The 9,970-nt window shown below is 38.5% G+C and overlaps 1 non-coding gene across 1 annotated transcript; it reads left to right on the top strand.

Annotated features, from left to right (window-relative positions):
- The first annotated feature begins 429 nt into the window (after positions 1-429).
- LOC140833181 (small nucleolar RNA R71) lies at positions 430-535 on the top strand. Its single transcript, XR_012118315.1, has one exon. It is a non-coding gene; the product is annotated as a small nucleolar RNA R71 (small nucleolar RNA).
- Positions 536-9,970: the final 9,435 nt, after the last annotated feature.

The raw sequence follows: 9,970 nt of genomic DNA, 5'->3' as shown, positions 1-9,970 counted from the left end.
TTCGAATAAGGGTCATTCCTTGGGCGGTTTTGGACTCCCACTTGATTCACCGGCGCCTCATTTTGCCCATAGAAGGGATTTCCATCTTGACAGTATTTCAAATAGTGTTCTCCTCCACACTTTTCACAGAATATCTCTTGAAGACGCATCGCCGTGCCACTCACATTCAAGCCGTCTATTTTCCCGTTTAAAGCATCCAGTTGTGCAGTAATAGCAGAAAAATCAGTTACCTGGTGCACTCCTGCACTTCTCCGCTGGTTGTTCCTGTCAGATTGAGGATGATAGCTGCTAGCAGCCATTTCCTCTAACAATTCATATCCTTCCTCCGCGGTCTTTCTCAACAGGTTTCCACAAGCAGCCGCATCTATCATAGTACGGTTAGGAGTAAGCAAACCATAATAAAATGTTTGAACGACTAACCCAAGTGGTAACTCGTGATGTGGGCATCTTCGAAGTAGATCCTTGAAACGTTCCCATGCCTCATATAGAGATTCTTGATCGAATTGAGCAAATGTTGTAATGTCTGCCCGCAACTTCATGGTCTTGGAGGGAGGGAAGTATTTGATCAGAAAAGCTTTCGCCATGTCGTCCCACGTAGCGATCGAACCTACAGGCAAACAATTTAACCACGATTTAGCTTTATCACGTAAGGAGAAAGGAAATAAACGCAACCTGACAGCATCATCAGAAACTCCATTGAATTTAAAAGTATCGCAAATTTCAAGAAAATCCGCGATGTGCGTGTTGGGGTCATCCATTGCAGTTCCTCCGAATTGGACCGTGTTCTGAATCATCTGGATTATGGCTGGCTTGATTTCAAAGTGATTTGCCCGCACGATAGGTCTCACAATGCTAGGGCCTGCACCCTCCAAGGAAGGTTGAGCATACTCCAGCATTGGTATGCGACGCGGTATCTCAACTTGTCTGTTGTCATGCTGTTCCTCTCCATGTTCTTGCTCGTGTCGTTCCATCAGTTCTTTAAGCCTCTGTTGTTGTCTTCGCCTTCGGAAAGTTCTTTCAATTTCAGGATCAAACTCAAGCTCCACGTCAAGTGACTTTGGCATGCACTGGAAGTGATATATGTAATAAAATATGGGGTGTTAGCTCAAGAGAAATAAAATAATGCCAAAGAAAATAACTAACAATAAAATTGTAGATTAACAGTCCCCGGCAACGGCGCCAAAAACTTGATCGAGCAAAACTTGCACAATTAAATCCCCAATAAAATATTATTTTGTATGCTCAACGATTAATCTCAAGTGCACGATGTCAAGTTATAATATAGTGTATGTGAGTACAAGTATCGTTCCGCTGAAGACTGTGTTTAACAATTATTATTTTCATTTATTTAACATTTAGCAACGAAAATTGAGTTGTGTGATTATTCCTACTATACTCAAATAAATATGCAACTAAAATGATTCAACAAGTAATGAATGAGAATTTAATCTAAAATGTTGAGTTAAAATTCAATGAGAAAAGGATTTGTTGGGAATCTCGGTTCACCTACCCTTCGTTTATTTATTAATTCGTTCGATCGTGATCTACGCTTCCGACAGGATTTCCTAATCTATTGAACACACTCTCTCGAGCTATGCCAAACTAATTTTACTCAATGAAGTAATTAAATATCTCTAATTATTTATCAAGAGCAAATCGCATTTCGATCTCTGAAATCCCTTTGTTTTCGACCCTTAAGACTATGACTACCGGCACGTATCCAATTTCATATATCTATGTAAATTGTAGATCCGCGGATTATACTTCTCGATCATATCACTCGTTATTCTCTCGAACTCGCTCGTGATATGAAAACGTCGTTAAAGTTAGCTAAGCTTTAATGACACGATAAAACAGTAGTAAAATCAAGAATAACGCACAATCGAAATATAAATTAATTCAAATCAACATTCGGGGTAGGATCCCCTTTAATCCCAACAAATAATAAAGTTTAGCTACTAAAATTCATAATTAAATTCAACCAAACAAAGTTTAAAAGATGCAAACAAAGTTAGAAATACTAGAGTTGACGAAAAACGCAAGAAACGATGCCCGGAATCTTCAAATCTTCAATCCTAAGCGAGAAAGTGCTCTCAAAAACTCTTGACGGCTGAAGAATAATGTCTGAATACGTCTGAAAGTCGGCCCCCAATCCTTCCCATAGCATTCTCCTTCCAAAATAAGGTAAGAAATCGAGCATGAAATTTTTCCAAATATAGGTGGCGCTCGGGCGGTAGAAAAGTACCGCTCGAGCGCCACACCTTCTGTAAATCTCCTTGGGAAGTGCGGCAGTCGCGCTCGGGCGGTAGAAAACTACCGCTCGAGCGCCGACTTTTCTGTACTTGGGCATTGTAAAACATCTCTCGCGCTCGGGCGGTAGAAAATTACCGCCCGAGCGCCGACCTTTCTGTCGACTTGGTCACCTTTCGCGCCCGAGCGGTAGAAAATTACCGCTCGGGCGCCACCTATTCTGTCTGTTGCCCTCTCTTTTGTACACTTTGCACCATTTTTGGTTTTCCGGCCACTTTTCCTGCAAATTCATCATGCCCGAGTGAGATATGATAAAATTCAAATGTTTACTCTAAAATGCACATAATGTTATTGAAATAAACGTATGCACAATGCAAAACACACACAGAATAATGCAATAAAACACGTAAAAACGACACATATCAGTAAACTCTACTAGAAATTATTTAGACTCCCAACTTTCTTGAAAATATATCACATATGCTCGAAGTAGATCCTCCAATGTTTGAATAACTCTTTCAAACTAACCATCGGTTTGAAGATGGAATGTTGTGCTGAATAATAATTTAGTCCTCATCGCTACATGCAGATCTTCTAGAAAGATGATGTAAATCTCATATCTCTGTCAGAAAGAATAGATACAGGAATCTCATGCAGACGAACTATCTCTCGAATATACCAATCGGCATATTGTGTCATAGTGAATGTCGTCTTGATAGGCAGAAAATGTGTCGATTTCGCAAGATGATCCACTATAATCCATATAGCATTAAATCCCTTGATAGTCCTCGGCAACCTCACAACAAAGTCTATAATGATATTTTCTGTAGAACCCATTAAATCATACTACGTATAAGACATGCATAATTTCTAGTATTTAAATTAAAAATGATTTCCTTATTATTTAAAGCATTTTAAATTTCATTAAGTATTGATCATTTATTTTAGATCGCAGTTTCAGTTAAATAAGTGAGGCCAATCTGGAGTTGGAGTATTGAGATAAAATTTAATAATAAGAAAACATTCCTATAATTTATTTAAGATAAATAATAAGTTATTTTAATGTAAAAGAAAGTCTAAGGAATTTTTTAAGTAATTTAAGATAAGTAGTAAATAAGTTCTTTTAGGGTCAATAATTAATTTATTAATTCACTAAAATACTTAATAGGTAGATAAAACTTTAAAAGATTTAAAATACAATATTTCCCTCCATTTAATAACAAGATTTCGGCCACCTCCATTAGAAGATTTAAAAATATTGTCAACTCACCAATTTTAATTTCTTTCCTTATCCTTTCCTTGGTAGGATTAATTCTCTCACATTTAATCATCAACAATTAATAATTAAGCAATTCCCTTGCCTCATTTTTGACAAGAATTCGGCCACCACCTTTAAAGATTTAAAATGTTTGACAACTCATCACCTTTGATTCATTTCCTTATTCTTTTTTTGGGAGATAATTCCCTCGCCTTTAATCTTCACTAATTAACAACTAAGCAATTTTTTTACCTCATTTTAAAAGATAAAAAATGCTACCTATATGGTAGTCAACTAAGCAATAATTAACAACTAAGCAATAATTCTACCTCATACAATGGTAGTCAACTTCCTTAATTTCTCATGCAGATTTAAAGGATGGATCATGGAATATCTTATTCCATTGCATTGAATGGATAATACCATGAGCATTTTGAAGGTAAAAAAGGGCTTAGGCAAGGAGACCCTCTTTCCATTTCTTATTTACACTTGGTCTTGAGGTGTTATCTCGATCACTCAAAAAAATTGTTACGATTTCCAATGTTTGGTTTCCACCCGAAGTGTCTTAATACTCATATCACACATATGGCATATGCGGATGACTTGATTCTTTTCTCTTGTGGTGATGCAACGAGTGTCTCTATGGTTATGAATTGTCTCACAAATTTTGGGAATATGGCGGGATTGAGAATTGATTTCCTAAAATCCAGTATCTATATGGCTAGTATAGACATGGAGGTACGACAAGATATTCTTGACACCACATGCTTCCACCTCGATGATCTACCATTCAAATATCTTGGTGTCTCGTTGGCTTTGAAAAAACTGAGAACTTCTGATTATAGCATCTTGGTGGATAACATTTCTACCAAAATCAGATCATGGCCCCGTCAATATCTCTCCTTCGCTGGGAAGCTGGAGCTTATCATGTCAGTGGTACAAGGTATGGATTGTTTTGAGTTATCTTCCACTCCCAATTAATGTTATAGATGTTATCTATGGTTTATGCCGGAAATTTGTTTGGCATACCAAGAGTCTGCCTGTTGCGTGGAGCTTGGTATCGACTTGTTGAGGATGGGGAATGGGAGTGAAGAATTTGAAAGCTTGGAATTATGCGTTGTTAGCCAAGACATTGTAGAAAATACATCTTAAAAAAGATTTTCTCGGGATTAAATGGGTGAAACACACTTATAGTGTAACGTACCGTACTAATTACTACTTGAAATTTGCGAAAAAATTAAAATTTTCTTAAATAATTCGTGAACCTTCAAAATTCGATAAAGTAAACTGTACGTATCAAAAGCTGTTGCAACAAAAGATCTAAAAATAAAATTTGACAAAACTATTTGCTTGAACCTCAACCCGTAACATAAAATCAGAGTATTTAAACATTGCAAATATCATTAAAAACATGGGCGGTCCTAGGGTCTAGCCTCCTGCTCAGTCCAATCCTGCTCCTTGGTCCCTACCCCTCGTCTCCTCGAAATCATCCTCACCTGCATCGAGCAAGTATAGGGAGTCTAAAGACTCAGCACGTATAAACTGGGAGAAACAAGTACTACTTAATAAAACCACATGCAACTTCAAAATAGAGCATACATAACTTGAAACTTGAACTTGCACTTAAACTTGAACTTACATACATACATACGTAGATGTGCCATAAACATAAAACTATTCTTAAACATGCTTACTTGTACATACACGAACATACATAAGCTTCATCATTTTGCGTAGAGGCATGTTTCAAAGCAAGTGACCCATACATAAATCGCCTGATCAGACTAAACCACGGTACTGGGTTGACAGGGAAGAATCCACTGCCACATACATGAGATCCACGTTCATGCTTTAACGGGTGGATTGGTCCCCGTTCATGCTTTAACGCTTTCCAACCCCATACATAAATTGGTCACAAGGCATTTAGCATACCTCAACAACTTGAAACTATTTTCTTTGCACGTCGAACATACTTACCTGGCGTTGAGGAATTCGTTGGATCTCACTTGGGGCCACTGCTGCACATACTAACATGAATTTCAACACTTAACTTGCATACTTAGACGTAGGTATTCTTGCTCACCACCGAATTAAATAGATATCTTATGACATTCTAGATCACTCGGGACTTGACCTCGTTAAATCGTCGTACTAACCCATGACATCGAACCCCAAACAATCTATAAAATGATGTGTGAACATTTCCCAAAAATAAAAGACATGAACTCACTATTGAACTTGAAAATAAGAAAGAACCAAACATTTTTACATATGGGGCCGTACTCAGGCGGTAACTAATTACCGCTCGAGCGCCAGGTCTACTGGACATTACTCTCGGACAGAAAGGAAGGCGCTCGGGCGGTAAGAAATTACCGCTCGAGAACCGAGCTTAAAAAAATAAAACTCTCGACAGTGATGGTGGCGCGAGTGTACCGTGCTCCGCGATTTAGAAACTTATTCTCAACAAATTCGATTACGCTGAAAGTGAACAACGCCTCGAGACCCATCTTAGGGCACTAAGACACAGACTCGACTCCAAAAAAACGCCCCGAACTTTCTCAAAGGAACGACGCACCACACGTAACGCAATACACCCATAAGCTCAAATTTTGACACCAATTGTTTCCTACGATTTCTAGTACAACCAACGACTATTGACATGAAACGAAGCATCAAAACTCATCCCAAACTCATATTCCATATACCAAAACACAGCAGCGATCACCCGTCGATCTCTAACGAAGCCTACAACAATAAAACTTCAAGAACACATCAACATCATAATTTTTTGAAAACTTAGTTTGAGCAGTCCCACGAAAATGATCATAACTCACTCAATTGTTATCCAAATATTTCGAATTTACTGTCAAATCGAAGGTTTAAAAAATTCATAAAATTTTCATGTTGAAAGTTTTCTCAGAATCACGGACGAAAAATCGCAGTATTTAAAAACACAGCAAAAACTGATTTTTTATCCAAAAATGGTTTCAAAAGTGATCTAAACATAATTGCTCAAAATTCTACACATCACACATGTATTTTTACGCATAAATAACAACACAACGCATAATATGACGAGATCGATGCAGAAATAACAGAATATACGTGCCTTTGATGTGAAAAACTCACGATACGGCTGTAGTGCCCAAATTCAGTACACGTATAACCCATGCATTTATTTATTTATTAAGGCATTTAATTAATTTTAAAGTGAGTTTTAGCCATACATGATTTATTTGAATGCATTGTTTAAAATTATTTATGTTTATGTGATGCACGTTAAAATGTTTTTCGAGTTTCATGTTTCAGGCGATTATTCGAGGCGGGATCGAGGAAAAGACCGGTGACGATTTTGGCAATTTATAATGTGGTATTTTATTTTAAGATTTAGGATGGGGCATTTTAAATAAATTATAGAGTTTTAGTATTTTAAAACATTATTTATGTATTGAGTGATTTAAGAGTTTAAACTTTTAAAATTGGTGTGTAATCATTTTAATTGAAGAGCTTTGAGTAAATTATTAGGTGTTAACCTTTAATTAGTAATTTAAATAGTTAATTTAGCTAGAATTTCTCCTAATTAAAACACACACACACGTTTTCTACACTCACACACACATACACGTTTTTACACACAACACACACACCTACAAGTTTATTTTCAGATTTTTACAAGACAAACATAGGGTTCTCCTTCCCCAAGAGCAGCCGCCCCTTTCTCTGATTATTTCCAGCAGTATTTTGTCGAGTTTCTTCAAAGAAATCGTTGCACGATCGTTCCGGGGCAACCTCGCTTCCATCTCCATTTCGATATCGCCGGTTCGGTAACGTTTATTATTAAAAGGCACATATATTTTGTTCTTGATGCATCGATCTTGTCATATTATGCGTTGTGTTGTTATTTATACGAAAAATACATGTGTGATGCGTAGAAGTTTGAGCAATCGTGTTTAGATCAAGTTTGAAACGATTTTTGGACCACCAAATTCACGTTTTTGCTGTATTTTCAAATACTGCGATTTTTCGGTCAAGATTTTGAGAAAACTTTCAACTAGAAAATTGTAAAATTTTTTGATGCCTTCTATTTGATATAAAATTCGAGATTTTTGGACGAAAATTGAGTGAGTTATGACGATTTTCGTGGGACTGCTCAAACTGCGTCTTTTACGAAAATTTGTGTTCTTGAAGTTTATTTGTTGCAGGCTTCGTTGGGGATCGACGGCTGATCGTTGCTGCATTTAGGTATGCCTAGTACGATGATGGGAGCATTGTTGAGGCTTCGAGTCATGTCAATAGGCGCTCGATTTAATTAAAAGTCGTAGGTAACTTTTGATGTCAATTGCTACGTTTTGAAGGGTTTGTGTCGTAGGGTGAACATCGTCGCCTTAGGAATTTTTACGAATATGGTTTGATGTTATGGCATGCTAGGATGAGTCTTGGGGTGTCGATTCGTGGTCCGTGCAAGCGAGTCTAGACTGTTAAGCATAAAACCGTTTAGGATTTCCGAAGTTTTCTTGTTCCGAGAGTACACGGACCCTTACCCAGACCTCCACACGGGGTTGCCCTTGTTTCCTCCTTAGTGCCAAGAAACCGAGACTACATGGACCCTTACCCGGACCTCGACACGGGGTCCGTGCCTTTGTTCTTCCGGAGTGCCTTTTTCCAGAGTCTACACGGACCCCTACACGGACCTTAGCACGGGGTCCGTGTCTTCCCTTTTCTACCCACACATTTTACAGTATCTACACGGACCCGAGGCCGGACCTGGGCACGGGGTCCGTGTCGTGCATATTTTGGGAAAAATATTTTAGCATGCTTTGAGGTTTGATGTCATGGTTTAGTGCAAAGATTGTCAAGGTCGTGTCATGGGAAATTTTAGAGCGTCCTAAGTAATTATTGAACTCGAGAGTAAGTATGATTTCTACGTTAAGTTATGCAAGTTAAGTATGCAAATTCAAGCTAGTATGTGCAGCCGCGACGGCCCCGATCGAAGTCCAATGAATCCCTCAACGCCAAGTAAGTATGTGTGACGTGCAAGAAAATATTTTAAGTTTTTGAGGTATGCTAAATGTCTTGTGACCAAATTATGAATGGGTTTGGAAGTCGGTGAACGTGGCCGAGGACCTCTCCACCCCGTTAAATTATGAACGGGTTAGATCATGGTTGGAAAGCGTTAAATTATGAACGGGGACCAACCAGCCCGTTAAATTATGAACGGGGATCTCATGTATGTGGCAGTGGATACGTCCCTGTCAGCCCAGTACTGTGGTTTGTCTGATCAGGCGTTTATTATGTATGGGTCACTTGCTTTGAAACATCCTCTACGAAAATGATGAAGTTATGTATGTTCAAGTATGCAGTATGTTTATGAAAGTTTATGTTGACGGCACGTCTAGTTATGTACGTACGTATGTTCAAGATTATTATGCAAGTTCAAGTTTCAAGTTATTTATGTCCTATTTTAAAGTTGCATGTGATTTTATTACGTAGTACTCGTTATTCCAATTTATACGTGTTGAGTCTTTAGACTCACTAGACTTGATCGATGCAGGTGACTATGTTGAGGAGACAGGAGGTGGTGACCAAGGGGCAGGCTTGGACTGAGTGGCAAGATAGACCCGAGGACCGTAATGTTTACGTTTTATGCGAAGTTTAAAAATACTCTGATTTTTAAATATCTGGATGCGAAATATTTTGAGACAATTTCTTTTAGCAAAATTTTTATTGGTGACGAATGATTATGAGATCTATTTTTAAGAATGTTGAGTGACGACCGTATAAATGTTTACATTGAAGAAATTTTTTTAATTTTTTCGCAAATTTTGAGTATGGAAAGTACGGTACGTTACAGTTGGTATCAGAGCGGTGTTCTTATAAAAGGTTACGCCTACTGCCAGTCGCAAGAAGCTCACGAAGTCACACCTCAAGTTTGTAAGTTTAAAGTTTTGCATTATGTTATGTAGTAAGCATCAAGTTATGATTTCAGTACGTGCAGGTTTTAAGTTTGATCTACGTGCATCATAAAGTATTGATATATGTACATGCATGTTGGGTTTACGTGTTGGGTAATTCATTGGAACAGTATGCCTCCTAGACGTATGATCGACCGTGAAGCAAGGGAGGAGGACAGAGAGCCTCGAGTTGAGGAGAGGGCCAATCCGCCACCACCACCACCTCCAGATATGCAGGCGCAGATGCTTGCGGGTATGACGCAGTTCTTCACACAGTTTGCGGGGAACCAGGCTGCAGCAGTAGGTGCAAGGGCGAGGCCCCAACCAGAGGCAGTGTATGAACGGTTTAGGATGATGAGTCCAAAGGAGTTTGCGGGTACCACAGACTCGATGGTAGCTGAGGTATGGATCAAGTCCATCGAAGTAATTTTCGACTTTATGGAGCTGACAGGGTCCGTTGTGCCACTTTCATATTGACTGGAGACGCCAGACTATGGTGGGAGAGCGCATC

The sequence above is a fragment of the Primulina eburnea genome, chromosome 5, assembly GCF_022965805.1.
Source record: "Primulina eburnea isolate SZY01 chromosome 5, ASM2296580v1, whole genome shotgun sequence".
Taxonomy (NCBI): Eukaryota; Viridiplantae; Streptophyta; class Magnoliopsida; order Lamiales; family Gesneriaceae; genus Primulina; species Primulina eburnea.
Note: the sequence above shows the minus strand (reverse complement) of the source record. Positions and strands in the feature narration are given on the sequence as shown.